Consider the following 20482-nt stretch of genomic DNA (forward strand, 5'->3'; position numbering starts at 1 on the left):
TTTTCTTCTTTGCGTCATGTGCTGCTTGGGGAGTGTTTTTTGGAAGGGCCATCCTGCGTGACACTGCAGTGCCACTCCTAGATGGGCCAGGTGTTTGTGTCGGCCACTAGGGTCGCTTATCTTACTCACACAGCTACCTCATTGCGCCTCTTTTTTTCTTCTTTGCGTCATGTGCTGTTTGGGGAGTGTTTTTTGGAAGGGCCATCCTGCGTGACACTGCAGTGCCACTCCTAGATGGGCCCGGTGTTTGTGTCGGCCACTAGGGTCGCTTATCTTACTCACACAGCTACCTCATTGCGCCTCTTTTTTTCTTTGCGTCATGTGCTGTTTGGGGAGTGTTTTTTGGAAGGGCCATCCTGCGTGACACTGCAGTGCCACTCCTAGATGGGCCCGGTGTTTGTGTCGGCCACTTGGGTCGCTTAGCTTAGTCATCCAGCGACCTCGGTGCAAATTTTAGGGCTAAAAATAATATTGTGACGTGTGAGGTATTCAGAATAGACTGAAAATGAGTGGAAATTATGGTTTTTGAGGTTAATAATACTTTGGGATCAAAATGACCCCCAAATTCTATGATTTAAGCTGTTTTTTAGTGTTTTTTGAAAAAAACACCCGAATCCAAAACACACCCGAATCCGACAAAAAAAATTCGGTGAGGTTTTGCCAAAACGCGGTCGAACCCAAAACACGGCCGCGGAACCGAACACAAAACCAAAACACAAAACCCGAAAAATTTCAAGTGCACATCTCTATTATTAATGCTGTAGCTGGGAAACGTTATATGTGTCACGTCTTTATAGAGGGAGTGTAATAATGCCAGGGGGTGGGGGCACAGTCTGTGCATAGTATGACTGGCATGTAGGGGGCAGCAGAATACGACTCTGCAACATATAGATAGACGGATGGTGTCGGCACTTATCACTAGCGCTGCAAGTCTGGGCGCATCCAGCACATAACCGTATTGGGGATTTTGTTTATATTATGATAACATCTTTGCTTGCGGCCCGTCATCAGGGACCCCAACTCTCTGCAAGTCCCTACACTAAAGGTGCATACACACGGAGAGATTTTGACTATGAGAGATTTTGACTGAGCGTTTTCCCTTGAACTGGCTGTAGGAGATTTTGACTAACTTTACCAGTGATTTTGGCTATGGGCGATTTTGGCTAACTCATTTAAGCAAGGGGATGCTTTTTCTTTTCCAGCGACCTAGCCAAAATTGACTTGCCTGCGCAGTCTATTTTTAGCAGCGATAGCGACCTGGCGGGGACGCGCATCGCTATCGCTGGCTGTGTACACACAGAGCGACATGCACTAACTTTCTGAGCGATTCTGACTATATAGTTAAAATCGCTCAGTTACATACCTCCCAACATGACCTCTCCAGGAGGGACACAATGCTCTGCTCCTGCTCTTCCCTCTTACTGTATGATTACCATCACCTGTGCTGTACCCTAATACTGACCCAGTGCTCATACCTATGTCATACCTCCCAACATGACCCTCTCCAGGAGGACACAATGCTCTGCTCCCGGACTTCCCTCTTACTGTATGATTACCATCACCTGTGCTGTACCCTAATACTGACCCAGTGCTCATACCTATGTCATACCTCCCAACATGACCTCTCCAGGAGGACACAATGCTCTGCTCCTGCTCTACCCTCTTACTGTATGATTACCATCACCTGTGCTGTACCCTAATACTGACCCAGTGCTCATACCTATATCATACCTCCCAACATGACCTCTCCAGGAGGACACAATGCTCTGCTCCTGCTCTTCCCTCTTACTGTATGATTACCATCACCTGTGCTGTACCCTAATACTGACCCAGTGCTCATACCTATGTCATACCTCCCAACATGACCTCTCCAGGAGGACACAATGCTTTGCTCCGGCTCTTCACTCTTACTGTATGATTACCATCACCTGTGCTGTACCCTAATACTGACCCAGTGCTCATACCTATGTCATACCTCCCAACATGACCCTCTCCAGGAGGACACAATGCTCTGCTCCTGCTCTTCCCTCTTACTGTATGATTACCATCACCTGTGCTGTACCCGAATACTGACCCAGTGCTCATACCTATGTCATACCTCCCAACATGACCTCTCCAGGAGGACACAATGCTCTGCTCCTGCTCTTCCCTCTTACTGTATGATTACCATCACCTGTGCTGTACCCTAATACTGACCCAGTGCTCATACCTATGTCATACCTCCCAACATGACCTCTCCAGGAGGACACAATGCTCTGCTCCTGCTCTTCCCTCTTACTGTATGATTACCATCACCTGTGCTGCACCCTAATACTGACCCAGTGCTCATACCTAAGTCACACCTCCCAACATGACCTCTCCAGGAGGACACAATGCTCTGCTCCTGCTCTTCCCTCTTACTGTATGATTACCATCACCTGTGCTGTACCCTAATACTGACCCAGTGCTCATACCTATGTCATACCTCCCAACATGACCTCTCCAGGAGGACACAATGCTCTGCTCCCGGACTTCCCTCTTTATGTATGATTGCCATCACCTGTGCTGAAACACCTTTCTTCTCCATTAAACTGTTCAACACAGGTGCAGGCGATCATAAATAAGGAGAAAAGTCTAGAAGCAGAGCATTCTGTCCCTCCTGGAGAGGGTCATGTTGGGAGGTATGCAGTTATATCGCTCCGTGTGTATGCACCTTAACACCATACCTACCTGACCTGACCCTCTCCATGAGGGAGAAAATGCTCTGTTCCTGGACTTTCCTGGTAATGTATGATTGCCATCACCTGTGGTGAGCCAGGTAATTGATAAGAAAGGTGTTTCACCACAGGTGATGGCAATCATACATTACCTGGAAAGTCCAGGAACAGAGCATTTTCTCCCTCATGGAGAGGGGCAGGTAGGCAAGTATGACTAACACAGAGGCCTGACAGACCATTGCAGCGCAGCTGTCATGGCTGCTTCCAATCAAGGCTGCTGTATATTAGGGATGTGCACCTGAAATTTTTCGGGTTTTGTGTTTTGGTTTTGGGTTCGGTTCCGTGGCCGTGTTTTGGGTTCGAACGCGTTTTGGCAAAACCTCACCGAATTTTTTTTGTCGGATTCGGGTGTGTTTTGGATTCGGGTGTTTTTTTACAAAAAAACCTAAAAAACAGCTTAAATCATAGAATTTGGGGGTCATTTTGATCCCATAGTATTATTAACCTCAATAACCATAATTTCCACTCATTTTCAGTCTATTCTGAACACCTCACACCTCACAATATTATTTTTAGTCCTAAAATTTGCCCCGAGGTCGCTGGATGGCTAAGCTAAGCGACACAAGTGGCCGACACAAACACCTGGCCCATCTAGGAGTGGCACTGCAGTGTCAGGCAGGATGGCCCTTCCAAAAAATACTCCCCAAACAGCACATGACGCAAAGAAAAAAAGAGGCGCAATGAGGTAGCTGTGTGAGTAAGCTAAGCGACCCTAGTGGCCGACACAAACACCTGGCCCATCTAGGAGTGGCACTGCAGTGTCAGGCAGGATGGCCCTTCCAAAAATACTCCCCAAACAGCACATGACGCAAAGAAGAAAAAAAAGAGGCGCAATGAGGTAGCTGTGTGAGTAAGATAAGCGACCCAAGTGGCCGACACAAACACCTGGCCTATCTAGGAGTGGCACTGCAGTGTCAGGCAGGATGGCCCTTCCAAAAACTACTCCCCAAACAGCACATGACGCAAAGAAGAAAAAAAAGAGGCGCAATGAGGTAGCTGTGTGAGTAAGATAAGCGACCCAAGTGGCCGACACAAACACCTGGCCCATCTAGGAGTGGCACTGCAGTGTCAGGCAGGATGGCCCTTCCAAAAAATACTCCCCAAACAGCACATGACGCAAAGAAGAAAAAAAAGAGGCGCAATGAGGTAGCTGTGTGAGTAAGATAAGCGACCCAAGTGGCCGACACAAACACCTGGCCCATCTAGGAGTGGCACTGCAGTGTCAGACAGGATGGCCCTTCTAAAAAATACTCCCCAAACAGCACATGACGCAAAGAAAAAAGAAAGAAAAAAGAGGTGCAAGACGGAATTGTCCTTGGGCCCTCCCACCCACCCTTATGTTGTATAAACAGGACATGCACACTTTAACCAACCCATCATTTCAGCGACAGGGTCTGCCACACGACTGTGACTGAAATGACTGGTTGGTTTGGGCCCCCACCAAAAAAGAAGCAATCAATCTCTCCTTGCACAAACTGGCTCTACAGAGGCAAGATGTCCACCTCATCATCATCGTCCGATTCATCACCCCTTTCACTGTGTACATCCCCCTCCTCACAGATTATTAATTCGTCCCCACTGGAATCCACCATCTCAGATCCCCGTGTACTTTCTGGAGGCAATTGCTGCTGGTGAATGTCTCCATGGAGTAATTGATTATAATTCATTTTAATGAACATCATCTTCTCCACATTTTCTGGAAGTAACCTCGTACTCCGATTGCTGACAAGGTGAGCGGCGGCACTAAACACTCTTTCGGAGTACACACTGGAGGGAGGGCAACTTAGGTAGAATAAAGCCAGTTTGTGCAAGGGCCTCCAAATTGCCTCTTTTCCCTGCCAGTATACGTACGGACTGTCTGTCGTGCCTACTTGGATGTGGTCACTCATATAATCCTCCACCATTCTTTCAATGGTGAGAGAATCATATGCAGTGACAGTAGACGACATGTCAGTAATCGTTGGCAGGTCCTTCAGTCCGGACCAGATGTCAGCATCAGCAGTCGCTCCAGACTGCCCTGCATCACCGCCAGCGGGTGGGCTCGGAATTCGTAGCCTTTTCCTCGCACCCCCAGTTGCGGGAGAATGTGAAGGAGGAGATGTTGACAGGTCGCGTTCCGCTTGACTTGACAATTTTCTCACCAGCAGTTCTTTGAACCCATGCAGACTTGTGTCTGCCGGAAAGAGAGATCCAACGTAGGTTTTAAATCTAGGATCGAGCACGGTGGCCAAAATGTAGTGCTCTGATTTCAACAGATTGACCACACGTGAATCCTGGTTAAGCGAATGAAGGGCTCCATCCACAAGTCCCACATGCCTAGCGGAATCGCTCTGTTTTAGCTCCTCCTTCAATGCCTCCAGCTTCTTCTGCAAAAGCCTGATGAGGGGAATGACCTGACTCAGGCTGGCAGTGTCTGAACTGACTTTACGTGTGGCAAGTTCAAAGGGCAGTAGAACCTTGCACAATGTTGAAATCATTCTCCACTGCGTTTGAGACAGGTGCATTCCACCTCCTTTGCCTATATCGTGGCCAGATGTATAGGCTTGAATGGCCTTTTGCTGCTCCTCCATCCTCTGAAGCATATAGAGGGTTGAATTCCACCTCGTTACCACCTCTTGCTTCAGATGATGGCAGGGCAGGTTCAGGTTTTTTTGGTGGTGCTCCAGTCTTCTGTACGCGGTGCCTGCACGCCGAAAGTGGCCCGCAATTCTTCTGGCCACCGACAGCATCTCTTGCACGCCCCTGTCGTTTTTAAATAATTCTGCACCACCAAATTCAAGGTATGTGCAAAACATGGGACGTGCTGGAATTTGCCGAGATGTAATGCGCGCACAATATTGCTGGCATTGTCCGATGTCACAAATCCCCAGGAGAGTCCAATTGGGGTAAGCCATTCTGCGATGATCTTCCTCAGTTGCCGTAAGAGGTTTTCAGCTGTGTGCGTATTCTGGAAAGCGGTGATACAAAGCGTAGCCTGCCTAGGAACGAGTTGGCGTTTGCGAGATCCTGCTACTGGTGCCGCCGCTGCTGTTCTTGCAGCGGGAGGCAATACATCTACCCAGTGGGCTGTCACAGTCATGTAGTCCTGAGTCTGCCCTGCTCCACTTGTCCACATGTCCGTGGTTAAGTGGACATTGGGTACAACTGCATTTTTTAGGACACTGGTGAGTCTTTTTCTGATGTCCGTGTACATTCTCGGTATCGCCTGCCTAGAGAAGTGGAACCTAGATGGTATTTGGTAACGGGGGCACACTGCCTCAATAAATTGTCTAGTTCCCTGTGAACTAACGGCGGATACCGGACGGACGTCTAACACCAACATAGTTGTCAAGGCCTCAGTTATCCGCTTTGCAGCAGGATGACTGCTGTGATATTTCATCTTCCTCGCAAAGGACTGTTGGACAGTCAATTGCTTACTGGAAGTAGTACAAGTGGTCTTCCGACTTCCCCTCTGGGATGACGATCGACTCCCAGCAGCAACAACAGCAGCGCCAGCAGCAGTAGGCATTACACTCAAGGATGCATCGGAGGAATCCCAGGCAGGAGAGGACTCGTCAGACTTGCCAGTGACATGGCCTGCAGGACTATTGGCTTTCCTGGGTAAGGAGGAAATTGACACTGAGGGAGTTGGTGGTGTGGTTTGCGCGAGCTTGGTTACAAGAGGAAGGGATTTACTGGTCAGTGGACTGCTTCCGCTGTCGCCCAAAGTTTTTGAACTTGTCACTGACTTATTATGAATGCGCTGCAGGTGACGTATAAGGGAGGATGTTCCGAGGTGGTTAACGTCCTTACCCCTACTTATTACAGCTTGACAAAGGCAACACACGGCTTGACACCTGTTGTCCGCATTTCTGTTGAAATACTTCCACACTGAAGAGCTGATTTTTTTGGTATTTTCACCAGGCATGTCAATGGCCATATTCCTCCCACGGACAACAGGTGTCTCCCCGGGTGCCTGACTTAAACAAACCAACTCACCATCAGAATCCTCCTTGTCAATTTCCTCCCCAGCCCAAGCAACACCCATATCCTCATCCTGGTGTACTTCAACACTGACATCTTCAATTTCACTATCAGGAACTGGACTGCGGGTGCTCCTTTCAACACTTGCAGGGGGCGTGCAAATGGTGGAAGGCGCAAGCTCTTCCCGTCCAGTGTTGGGAAGGTCAGGCATCGCAACCGACACAATTGGACTCTCCTTTGGGATTTGTGATTTCGAAGAACGCACAGTTCTTTGCTGTGCTTTTGCCGCAAGTCTTTTCTTTTTTCTAGCGAGAGGATGAGTGTTTCCATCCTCATGTGAAGCTGAACCACTAGCCATGAACATAGGCCAGGGCCTCAGCCGTTCCTTGCCACTCCGTGTCGTAAATGGCATATTGGCAAGTTTACGCTTCTCCTCAGACGCTTTTAATTTTGATTTTTGGGTCATTTTTTTTACATGCTCTGTACTATGACATTGGGCATCGGCCTTGGCAGACGACGTTGATGGCATTTCATCGTCTCGGCCATGACTAGTGGCAGCAGCTTCAGCACGAGGTGGAAGTGGATCTTGATCTTTCCCTATTTTTTTAACCTCCACATTTTTGTTCTCCATATTTTGCGCACAACTAAAAGCCACCACAGGTATACAATGTAGATGGATGGATAGTATAGTATTACTTATACTTATGGACGACGAGTGATGACACAGAGGTAGGTACAGCCGTGGCCTACCGTACTGCTGCTTAGTGCTTATATATATGATATACTGTATAACGGACCTGGTGGACAGTGTCAGCAGACTGCTAAACTAGTATGAAGAAAGAAAAAAAAAACACCACAGGTATACAATGTAGATGGATGGATAGTATAGTATTACTTATACTTATGGACGACGAGTGACGACACAGAGGTAGGTACAGCCGTGGCCTACCGTACTGCTGCTTAGTGCTTATATATATGATATTTATACTGTATAACGGACCTGGTGGACACTGTCAGCAGACTGCTAAACTAGTATGAAGAAAGAAAAAAAAAACACCACAGGTATACAATGTAGATGGATGGATAGTATAGTATTACTTATACTTATGGACGACGAGTGCACTGACGACACAGAGGTAGGTACAGCCGTGGCCTACCGTACTGCTGCTTAGTGCTTAATTATATATATAATATACTGTATAACGGACCTGGTGGACACTGTCAGCAGACTGCTAAACAAACTAGCATGAAGAAAGAAAAAAAAAAACACCACAGTGTTTTTCAGGCAGACAAACGTATACTGGACTGGTGGTCACTGTCAGCAAAACTGTGCACTGTACTCCTGCTATAACTGCTCCCCAGTCCCCACAATTAGGCAATGTGAGCAGTGCACTCAGTAGCACAGATATATCATGCAGCAGTGCAGCACACTGAGTGAGCACAGATATGGTGGAGCGTTTTTTTTCAGGCAGAGAAACAACGGATTAAACTCAAAACCCTGCACTGTACTCCCTAACAGCTGCTCCCCGTCCCCAATCCTCCCCACAATTATAACTAAGTCACTCAGTTTTTTTTTTTTTTCTAATACAACGGAGAGGACGCCAGCCACGTCCTCTCCCTATCAATCTCAATGCACGTGTGAAAAATGGCGGCGACGCGCGGCTCCTTATATAGAATCCGAGTCTCGCGAGAATCCGACAGCGGGATGATGACGTTCGGGCGCGCTCGGGTTAACCGAGCAAGGCGGGAGGATCCGAGTCGCTCGGACCCGTGTAAAAAAAAGGTGAAGTTCGGGCGGGTTCGGATTCCGAGGAACGGAACCCGCTCATCACTACTGTATATAGGGCCTAGATGGGTGCGGCTCACAAGCCAGCAGGGCCGGAGTAAAGACCTCATGGGCCTGGAGCTGAAAATGTACAAGGGCCTATTATGAGAAGTAGAGGAGATGAGGCCAGTGCCATGTAGGTATGTACACCCGTCACTATCATGTAGGTATGTACACCCGTCACTATCATGTAGGTATGTACACCCGTCACTATCAGCCCCAATGGCTCCTAAATATATAAAAGTGCAACAATTGCAAAATTCTGTGTGGAAAATAGAAATGGAATTTTAATACTTCTGATTTATGGACGCCCGTGCTGTCATGAGGATGGGCCTATTTTATGTGGAGGCCTGGAGCATCCGCCCCATCCGCCCCATTGTTAATCTGACCCTGCTAATATTTCCATTATCCCGTGCACCAGGCTGCACCCAGGAGAGGTTCTGGCTGATGGAAGACGGGATTATTTGTCCCAATTTTCCCCATTTCCTCTAGAATGTGTCAGAGACTTTAGCAGTGGTGCAAGTAGAAAAAATAAGATTTTACTTACCGGTAAATCTATTTCTCGTAGTCCGTAGAGGATGCTGGGGACTCCCTAAGGACCATGGGGATAGACGGTCTCCGCAGGAGACATGGGCACTTTAAGAAAGAATTTAGTTCCTGGTGTGCACTGGCTCCTCCCTCTATGCTCCTCCTCCAGACCTCAGTTAGAGAAACTGTGCCCAGATGAGATGGACAGTACAAGGAAAGGATTTTGTTAATCCAAGGGCAAGATTCATACCAGCCAAACCAATCACACCGTATAACTTGTGATAACTACCCAGTTAACAGTATGAAAACAACATATCATCAGTGCAAGACCGATGCAACTATAACGTAACCCTTATTGAAGCAATAACTATATACACGTATTGCAGAAAGTCCGCACTTGGGACGGGCGCCCAGCATCCTCTACGGACTACGAGAAATAGATTTACCGGTAAGTAAAATCTTATTTTCTCTAACGTCCTAGAGGATGCTGAGGACTCCGTGAGGACCATGGGGATTATACCAAAGCTCCCAAACGGGCGGGAGAGTGCGGATGACTCTGCAGCACAGATTGAGCAAACAGGAGGTCCTCCTCAGCCAGGGTATCAAACCTATAGAATTTAGCAAAAGTGTTTGAACCCGACCAAGTAGCAGCTCAACACAGCTGTAGTGCCGAGACCCCCCGGGCAGCCGCCCAAGAAGAGCCCACCTTCCTAGTGGAATGGGCCTTGACCGATTTTGGTAACGGCAATCCAGCCGTAGAATGCGCTTGCTGAATCGTATTACAAATCCAGCGAGCAATAGTTTGCTTTGAAGCAGGGGCACCAATCTTGTTGGATGCATACAGGACAAACAGCGCTTCAGTTTTCCTGACTCTAGCCGTTCTGGCCACGTAAATTTTCAAAGCCCTGACCACATCAAGTAACTCGGAATCCTCCAAGTCACGTGTAGCCACAGGCACCACAATAGGTTGGTTCATATGAAAAGATGATACCACTTTTGGCAGAAATTGTGAACGGGTCCGCAATTCTGCTCTATCCATATGGAAAACTAGATAGGGGCTTTTATGTGACAAAGCCGCTAATTCTGACACACGTCTAGCCGAAGCCAAGGCTAATAACATGACCACCTTCCACGTGAGATATTTTAACTCCGCCGTTTTAAGTGGTTCAAACCAGTGTGACTTTAGGAAACTTAACACCACGTTAAGATCCCAAGGTGCCACCGGAGGCATAAAAGGAGGTTGAATACGCAGCACTCCTTTTACAAACGTCTGAACTTCTGGTAGAGAAGCCAACTCTTTTTGAAAGAAAATGGATAGGGCCGAAATCTGAACCTTAATGGAGCCTAAGTTTTAGGCCCAAATTCACTCCAGTTTGTAGGAAGTGAAGGAAACGGCCCAGATGGAATTCTTCCGTAGGAGCATTCCTGGCCTCACACCAAGAAACATATCTTCGCCATATACGGTGATAATGTTAAGATGTCACGTCCTTCCTAGCCTTTATCAGCGTAGGAATGACCTCATCCGGAATGCCTTTTTCCGCTAGGATCCGGCGTTCAACCGCCATGCCGTCAAACGCAGCCGCGGTAAGTCTTGGAACAGACATGGGCCCTGTTGCAACAGGCCCTGCCCTAGAGGAAGAGGCCACGGATTTTCTGTAAGCATTTCCTGCAGATCCGGATACCAGATCCTTCGTGACCAATCTGGAACAATGAGGATTGTTCTCACTCCTCCTTTTTCTAATTATTCTCAACCTTTGGGTATGAGAGGAAGAGGAGGAAATACATAGACTGACTGGAACACCCACGGTGTCACTAGGGCGTCTACCGCTACTGCCTGAGGGTCTCTTGACCAGGCGCAATAACCCTGCAGCTTTTTGTTGAGGCGGGACGCCATCCTGTCTATCTGTGGCAGTCCCCACCGAACTGCAATCTGTGCGAAGACTTCCTGATGAAGTCTCCACTCTCCAGGACGTATGTCTGGTGAGGAAGTCTGCTTCCCAGTTGTTCACTTCCGGAATGAACACTGTTGACAGTGCTCTTACATGATTCTCCGCCCAGCGAAGAATTCTGGTGGCTTTCGCCATCACCACTCTGCTCCTTGTGCCGCCTTGGTGGTTTACATGAGCTACTGCGGTGACGTTGTCTGACTGGATCAGAACCGGTTGGTCGCGAAGAAAGGTCTCCGCTTGACATAGGGCATTGTATATGGCCCTTAGTTCCAATATGTTGATGTGAAGACAAGTCTCTTGACTTGACCAAAGACCTTGGAAATTTCTTCCCTGTGTGACTGCTCCCCAGCCTCGGAGGCTCGCGTCCGTGGTCACCAGGATCTAGTCCTGAATGCCGAATCTGCGGTCCTCTAGAAGGTGAGCACTCTGCAGCCACCACAGGAGAGATACCCTGGCCCTGGGGGATAGGGTGATCAACTGATGAATCTGTAGATGTGACCCGGACCACTTGTCCAGTAGGTCCCATTGGAAAGTCCTCGCATGGAACCTGCTGAAGGGAATGTTTTTCCCAGGACTCGAGTGCAGTGATGCACTGACACCTGTCTTGGTTTCAATAGGTCCCTGACTAGAGTCATGAGTTCCTGGGCCTTCTCTATCTGAAGGTAAACCCATTTCTGGTCTATATCCAGAATCATACCCAAGAAGGGCAGACGAGTTATAGGAACCAACTGTGACCTCTGGAAATTGAGAATCCAGCCGTGTTGCTGTGACACCTTCAGCGAAAGTGACACGCTGTTCAACAACTGCTCTTTTGATCTCGCCCTTATTAGGAGATCGTCCAAGTATGGGACAACTGTGACTCCTTGCTTGCGTAGGAGCACCATTATTTCCGCCAATTACCCTGAAATTGGTCATGACAATCCTGTACCGCAATTGTCAGGTACGCCAGATGGGGTGGATAAATGGGAACATGAAGGTATGCAGCCTTTATGTTTAGATACACCATCAAATCCCCCCCTTCCAGGCTGGCGATGATCGCTCTGGGCGATTCCACTTTAAATTTGAACCTTTTCCCGTATAGGTTCATTTTAATTTTAAAAATAGGTCTGACCGAACCGTACGGTTTCGGGACTACAGCCAAGGTTGAGTCATATCGCCTTCCTTGTTGCAGGAGGGGAACCTTGACCACCACCTGTTGGAGATACAATGTGTGAATTGTCTTTAATATTATTTCCCTTCCTGGGGGAGAAGCCGGTAGGTCCGATAAGGAAAAACCGGCGAGGAGGCACCTTTCGAATTCCAGCTTGTAACCCTGAGAAACAATTTTTTATTGCCCCGGGAACCACCTGTGAGTGAACTCAGATGTGGCTGAAGAGTCGAAGACGTGCTCCCACTGGGGCGGACTCCCTTAGCGGAGCTCCAGCATCATGCGTTGGATGTAGTAGAGGCCGGGGAGGACTTCTGTTCCTGGGAACTAGCTGTGCCCTGTACCCTTACCTCTGGTAAGAAAGGACGCTCCTCGTTCTTTCTTGTTATTCTGCGACCGAAAGGACCGCATTTGATAATGTCGTGCTTTCTTAGGCTGTGAGGGAATATAAGGCAAAAGATCAGAATTACCAGCTATAGCTGTGGAGACCAGGTCCGAGAGCCCTTCTCCACACAATTCCTCAGCCTTATAAGGTAAACCTTCCATATGCCTCTTTTAGTCGGCATCACCTGTCCATTGCATGTTCCACAGGACACTTCTAGCAGAAATCGACATAGCGTTGACTCTAGAACCCAGTAGACTAATGTCTCTGTGGGCATGTTTTATATATATATATATATATATATATAAGACAGCATCTTTTATTTATATATATATATATATATATATATATATACATACATATACTAGGGTCAATACCATGGTATCCTTATCTAGGGTTTCAATCTCCGCTGATAGGGTATCTGTCCACGCTGCTGCAGCGCTATAAACCCATGCCGACACAATCGCCGGTCTGAGTAGTGTACCAGAATGTGTGTAAATGGACTTCAAAGTACTTTTACTGCATGCTATCTGCAGGATCCCTGAGGATAGCTGTAAAGTCAGCGCTAACTTTTGGGTAAACGTGACAAAGCTTTGTCCACCCTAGGGGAAGATTCCCATCGTATCCTGGCTCTAGTAGGGAAAGGATACTGCCTGAGAAGTCTTTTTGGGAAGCTGCAGCTTCTTGTCTGGAGATTCCCGCTCTTTTTCATCATGAGAGGAGGGAAATTTACCTCAGTTTTCTTCCCCTTAAACCTGTGTACCCTCGTGTCAGGGACAGATGGGTCATCAGTGATATGCAAAACATCTTTTATTACAATAATCATATATTGAATACTTTTCTGACAGTTTTGGCTGCAGTGTCGGACTAGCCCACAGGGGTACAGGGGAAACCACCGGTGGGCCCCACTGCCTGGGGGCCCTCCTCCTCCTCTAGTAATCAGGTTCCAGACTGTGAACATGAATTATACATTATACATATGTTACCTTATACTACACAGGACTATAATGTATTCTCTACAGTGTATTGCCAATATTTATCTGGTACATTATCATGCACGCACTAGAAGTATTTAAATATTTGTCAAGGGGCCCAGCCCATGCACTCACTAATGGTTAGGCAATCCAATATAACGGCTGGCCACACCCCCTCTGGAGACTGACTACACCCCTAAACATGAGCCCCTACCACTGGATTTCCCGTTGGGCCCTTCATGCCCCAGTCCGACACTGTTTGGCTGTAACTTTGCATTATCGTAGTCGACACTGGAGTCAAACTCCGTGTCGATATCAGTGTCTATTATTTTGGATAGTGAGCATTGTGAGACTCTGAAGGTCTCTGCGACATAGGGACAGACATGGGTAGATTCCCTGTCTGTTCTCTAATCTTTTGTGCAATAAATTTACCTCAGCACTTTATTTCACATATATAATCAGGTGTCGGCGTTGTCGACGGAGACACCACTCACACACACGTTTGCTCCATCTCCTCCTTAGGGGACCCTTTTACCTCAGACATGTCAACACACACGTACCGACACACCACACACTCAGGGAATGCTCTTCTGAAGATAATTCCCCCACAAGGCCCTTTGGAGAGACAGAGAGAGAGTATGCCAGCACACCACACACCCCAGCGCTATATGACCCAGGAAAAAACACAGTAATTTAATGTTTACCCAGTAGCGCTGTTATTATCTGCGCCGAATTATGTGCCCCCCCTCTTCTTTAAAACCCTCTCTTCTACCGGGGTATAAGCAGGGGAGAGTCCGGGGAGCTTCCTCTCAGTGGTGCTGTGGAGAAAAACATGGCACTGGTGAGTGCTGAGGGAGAAGCCCCGCCCCCTCGACGGCGGGCTTCTGTCCCGCTAAAAGTGTAAAATTGGTGGGGGCTCATACATATATACAGTGTCCAGCTGTATATATGCTTCTTTTGCCAAATAAGATGTTTATATTGCTGCCCAGGGCGCCCCCCCCTGCGCCCTGCACCCTTACAGTGACCGGAGTATGTGAGGTGTGTGGGAGCAATGGCGCACAGCTGCAGTGCTGTGCGTTACGTCAGTGAAGATCACGGAATCTTCTGCCGCCTGTGAAGTCTTCTTTGCTTCTCATACTCACCCGGCTTCTGTCTTCCGGCTCTGCGAGGGGGGCGGCGGCGCGGCTCTGGGACCGGGCAGCGAGGGTGAGATCTTGCGTACGATCCCTCTGGAGCTAATGGTGTCCAGTAGCCTAAGAAGCAGGACCTAGCTTCAGAGAGTAGGGCTGCTTCTCTCCCCTCAGTCCCACGATGCAGGGAATCTGTTGCCAGCAGATCTCCCTGAAAATAAAAAACCTAACAAAATACTTTCTTACAGCAAGCTCAGGAGAGCTCACTGAAAAGCACCCAGCTCGTCTGGGCACAGTATCAAACTGAGGTCTGGAGGAGGGGCATAGAGGGAGGAGCCAGTGCACACCAGGAACTAAATTCTTTCTTAAAGTGCCCATGTCTCCTGCGGAGCCCGTCTATCCCCATGTCCTTACGGAGTCCCCAGCATCCTATAGGACGTTAGAGAAAATGTCATACAGATAGTGTGCGCGCGCCAAAAAATGGGTGTGGCCAAATGCCATATGCGGCGTGGCCAATGAAAACGTGGGCGTGATACACATATGGGGGAGGGGCAGATACACATATGACCCCCACAGTGCCAGATACACGAATGGCCCACAGTGCCCGATACACGAATGGCCCACAGTGCCAGATACACGAATGGCCCACAGTGCCAGATAGACGAATGGCCCACAGTGCCAGATACACGAATGGCCCACAGTGCCAGATACACAAATGGCCCCCACAGTGCCCGATACACGAATGCCCCACAGTGCCCGATACACGAATGCCCCACAGTGCCAGATATACATTGCCCCCCACAGTGCCAGATATAAATTGCCCCCCACAGTGCCTGATATACATTGCCCACAACAGTGCCAGATATACATTGCCCCCCCACAGTGCCAGGTATACATTGCCCCCCCCACAGTGCCAGGTATACATTGCCCCCCCCCACAGTGCCAGGTATACATTGCCCCCCCACAGTACCAGATATACATTGCCCCCCACAGTGCCAGGTATACATTGCCCCCCACAGTGCCAGGTATACATTGCCCCCCACAGTGCCAGGTATACATTGCCCCCCACAGTGCCAGGTATACATTGCCCCCCACAGTGCCAGATATTCATGAAGCAGCAGAATCCCCCCCCCCCTTCCCCTGCTCACCGCTGCTGCTGTATTGTGTGAGGGGAGGAGAGCGCAGCCTGCGCCTCTCCTTCCCCTCAGTCTCCAGCGGGTGAGTTCAATTCAGCGCCGATTCGTGAGCCAATCAAAGCTCCGCGAGCTCTGATTGGCTCACGAGTGGTGCTGATTTGAAAGATGACATTGAGGGGCAGGAGAGGCGCAGGCTGCGCTCTCCTCCCCTCACATCAGCGGTAGCGAGCGGCGGCCCGTCGGTGTGGGTACGGCATTCCCACGGCGAAATTCTTAAGGGTACGCCGTACCCACCCGTACCCGCATACTTGCACCGCTGGACTTTAGGGACCATCTCACCTGACTAAGCGACATTAAGTAATAACCCTCAGGTAATAGCTACTTTCTATGTCACTTACCAACCCTACATAACATTGCTTATTTACTGTCTAACAAAGGCGCCGCCATCACTGAGCGCGCTGCGCACACATAGATCTCATTATATACTCCGTCCCACTGCATGTGCGGATATCTGTAACGGCAGAACACTTTGCCGCAGCGCACTCTTAGAAGGGATGATTCTGTACTGGATGTCACGCTACACCCCGGAGCCTATCACTAATACGCCGCTACACCCCGGAGCCTATCACTAATACGCCGCTACATAAACAATACTTTCTGCATGTATTATTACTAATACGCACATTCATTACTAGGGTAATATCAGGAGATTGCGGGAAATAGGATTGTGTATTGCACTTGTATCTTCTTACACACTTAAGGCATCATTTATATACAGTATGATATATGAGAGCGCTACGGTATATGACAGCGCTACGGTATATGACAGCGCTGCGGTAAGTCAGCCTCAGGGGCATATGTAATAGGATCAGTGTTTGCCGGAGGTGCGGGATGCCTCATGATCTCGGACATTTGTGTAAAGCGGCAATCACTTACCAGGCGTAGGGGTAATATCTATATAACCCTATATACATACAATGGAATTACAGCTGCGCTGTGATTAGACAGCATATAACATCTATCACTTACCCAGCTCTGTATAGACTATTCTGAGAAATACTATCCCTGGCTATTTACTAACATCAAGCTGCTCTTTCCTCTATACCTGCTTACTAATGAATATTGGGGCAAATTCAGTAAGGATTGCAAACATGACAAATTAGCAAAAATTGTGCGCAAAAGCAAAATTGCAAAAGCACGCCCAAATGGAAAAACCGCAACACTAATTTAATTTAACAAAAAGAAGGTGGCCTTGTGAAATGTGCAAATATTGCGAAAACCATCCTAATAATCGCAATTTTTGCGTACATGGGCCCTCATTCCGAGTTGATCGGTCGCAAGGCGAATTTAGCAGAGTTACACACGCTAAGCCGCCGCCTACTGGGAGTGAATCTTAGCTTCTTAAAATTGCGACCGATGTATTCGCAATATTGCGATTACTAACTACTTAGCAGTTTCAGAGTAGCTTCAGACTTACTCTGCCTGTGCGATCAGTTCAGTGCTTGTCGTTCCTGGTTGACGTCACAAACACACCCAGCGTTCGCCCAGGCACTCCCACCGTTTCTCCGGCCACTCCTGCGTTTTTTCCGGAAACGGTAGCGTTTTCAGCCACACGCCCCTGAAACGCCGTGTTTCCGCCCAGTAACACCCATTTCCTGTCAATCACATTACGATCGCCGGAGCGATGAAAAAGCCGTGAGTAAAATTACTTTCTACATAGCAAAGTTACTTGGCGCAGTCGCAGTGCGAACATTGCGCATGCGTACTAAGCGGATTTTCATTGCGATGCGATGAAAAATACCGAGCGAACAACTCGGAATGAGGGCCATGTTTCTGATGTTGCATTTTTTGCTAACAAGTGTTTTTCCCTTAAAAATTGCACAACCTACTTTCCTGAACCCAAATTAAAGAAACTACTCAACAATTGTAAATCAATTCAATCATCACTTAATTGGTCAAATGATCTTGTGGTAATTTAGCAATTATTATCTTAGACACCAGAGTGTTTTTCTTCAAACATTGACTAATGCCCAGAACTGTGTTCAAATATATTCACCTAGAGAGAGTGTGAATTCTCGCCTCTAACCCTACACAACAGCAATTATTGGGATTTGTCTTAACAAACACACTTTTTTTGGAGTCAAAATATATATATATGTAGTTGTGCCCCCCAGTTGCTGTGCCCCTTGTAGTTGTGCCCCCCAGTTGCTGTGCCCCTTGTAGTTGTGCCCCCCAGTTGCTGTGCCCCTTGTAGCTGTGCCCCCAGTTGCTGTGCCCCTTGTAGCTGTGCCCCCAGTTGCTGTGTCCCTTGTAGTTGTGCCCCCAGTTGCTGTGCCACCAACACAAACACATTAAAAAAAAATACACACACACACACATACTTACCGCTCCTGCAGTGCTGCCTCCGTCTCTGGCCGCCGGCTCCTCTTTACTACGGGAGAGACGTCATGACTCATGACGTCTCTCCCATAGTAGCGCCACTCAGACACTAGGGTTCAATTATGACCTCTGGTGTCAGTCAGCGGCGCCTGCTGCAGCGGGCGCCCACACAGCCCACGACGCTCGCTGCAGCTGGGAAGGGGGCTTGCTAGTGATTGGACAGCGGATCCAGCACTGGATCCGCTGGGCCAATCACATCTGGGGCACTGACAGGGGCGTGCATTCATCGGGGCTGAATGCACGCCCATGTCATTGAGGCACCAGTAAAGGTGCCGCTTCACCATTCATTTTCAATGGGCTTTCACAGCCCATTGCTGTGCCCCGCCCCCTGCCCGCCCCCCGCTGCTCGGACTTTTAGTGTTAGCAGCAGGAGGCACCTCTCCCGCTGCCTCCCACCCTAACTAACATGCAGCCATTGTAAGAGGGGAAAAATGATTACAATAATAAAAGAAGATATTTATCACAGACTCTGTTATAAATATCTTCTTTTTATTATTTTAATCATTATGACAGGGGAGACACTGCCTCCTACCTCCCCTGACTGCACGTCCCTGCTATATAGGTTCAGGGGAAGGGGGAGAGGGATTGCTATATAGGTTCAGGGGAAGGGGGAGAGGGATTGCTATATAGGTTCAGGGGAAGGGGGAGAGGGATTGCTATATAGGTTCAGGGGAAGGGGGAGAGGGATTGCTATATAGGTTCAGGGGAAGGGGGAGAGGGATTGCTATATAGGTTCAGGGGAAGGGGGAGAGGGATTGCTATATAGGTTCAGGGGAAGGGGGAGAGGGACTGCTATATAGGTTCATGGGAAGGGGGAGAGGGACTGCTATATAGGTTCAGGGGAAGGGGGGTAGGGACTGCTATATAGGTTCAGGGGAAGGGGGGTAGGGAGTCGGGACTGCTATATAGGTTCAGGGGAAGGGGCAGAGGGACTGCTATATAGTTTCAGGGGAAGGGGGGTAGGGACTGCTATATAGGTTCAGGGAAGAGGGGTAGGGACTGCTATATAGGTTCAGGGGAAGGGGGGGTAGGGACTGCTATATAGGTTCAGGGAAGAGGGGTAGGGACTGCTATATAGGTTCAGGGGAGGGGGGCAGGGGAGTAGGGACTGCTATGTAGGTTCAGGGGAGGGGGGGAAGGGGGGTGGGGACTGCTATGTAGGTTCAGGGGAAGGGGGGTAGGGACTGCTATATAGGTTCAGGGGAGGGGGGAAGGGGGGTAGGGACTGCTATATAGGTTCAGGGGGGGAGGGGGGAGGGACTGCTATATAGGTTCAGGGGAGGGGGGAAGGAGGGTGGGGACTGCTATGTAGGTTCAGGGGAGGGGGGGAAGGGGGGGTGGGGACTGCTATATAGGTTCAGGGGGAGGGGGGGAGGGACTGCTATATAGGTTCAGGGGAGGGGGGAAGGGGGGTGGGTACTGCTATGTAGGTTCAGGGGAGGGGGGTAGTGACTGCTATATGGGGGAGGGGGGAGGGACTGCTATATAGGTTCAGGGGAGGGGGGAAGGGGGGTGGGGACTGCTATGTAGGTTCAGGGGAGGGGGGGAAGGGGGGTAGGGACTGCTATATAGGTTCAGGGGAGGGGGGAAGGGGGGTAGGGACTGCTATATAGGTTCAGGGGAGGGGGGAAGGGGCAGAGGGACTGCTATATAGGTTCAGGGAAGGGGGGTAGGGACTGCTATATAGGTTCAGGGAAGAGGGGTAGGGACTGCTATATAGGTTCAGGGGAAGGGGGGTAGGGACTGCTATATAGGTTCAGGGCATACTTGCCTACTTTTGAAAACTAGTTTGAGGGAGATTTTAGCTGGTAGTAGAATGCACCGCACCGATGAGAGGGTGTGTCATGCTCCGCCCAAAGGGTGTATCTAGCTCCACTTATGGGCGTATTTAGTGTCACTAAGGGGTGTGTCCTGCAGTGGCAGGTGAAATCTAAAGTACTAAGGGGGTCATTCTGACCCGATCGCACGTTGCAGTTTATTGCAGCGGTGCGATCGGGTCAGAACTGCATATGCACCGTTTCGTGGGTGTGGTCCGGCCAACGCAGGTGTGGCCGGACCGAATGGGGGCGGGCCGGAGAGGCTGCGAGACGTCACACGCAGCCGCTGTGGGCCGGGGATCGATGAGTAGCTCCCGGCCAGCACGCTAAAGCTACTCTTGAAGTGCAAAGGCATCGCCGCTGTGCGATGCCTTTGCACTTCTTTGGGGGGGGGGGGGGGGGGCACTGACATGCGGTGCGGGATAGCCCTGTGCTG

The sequence above is a fragment of the Pseudophryne corroboree genome, chromosome 4 (genome assembly GCF_028390025.1).
Source record: "Pseudophryne corroboree isolate aPseCor3 chromosome 4, aPseCor3.hap2, whole genome shotgun sequence".
Taxonomy (NCBI): domain Eukaryota; kingdom Metazoa; phylum Chordata; class Amphibia; order Anura; family Myobatrachidae; genus Pseudophryne; species Pseudophryne corroboree.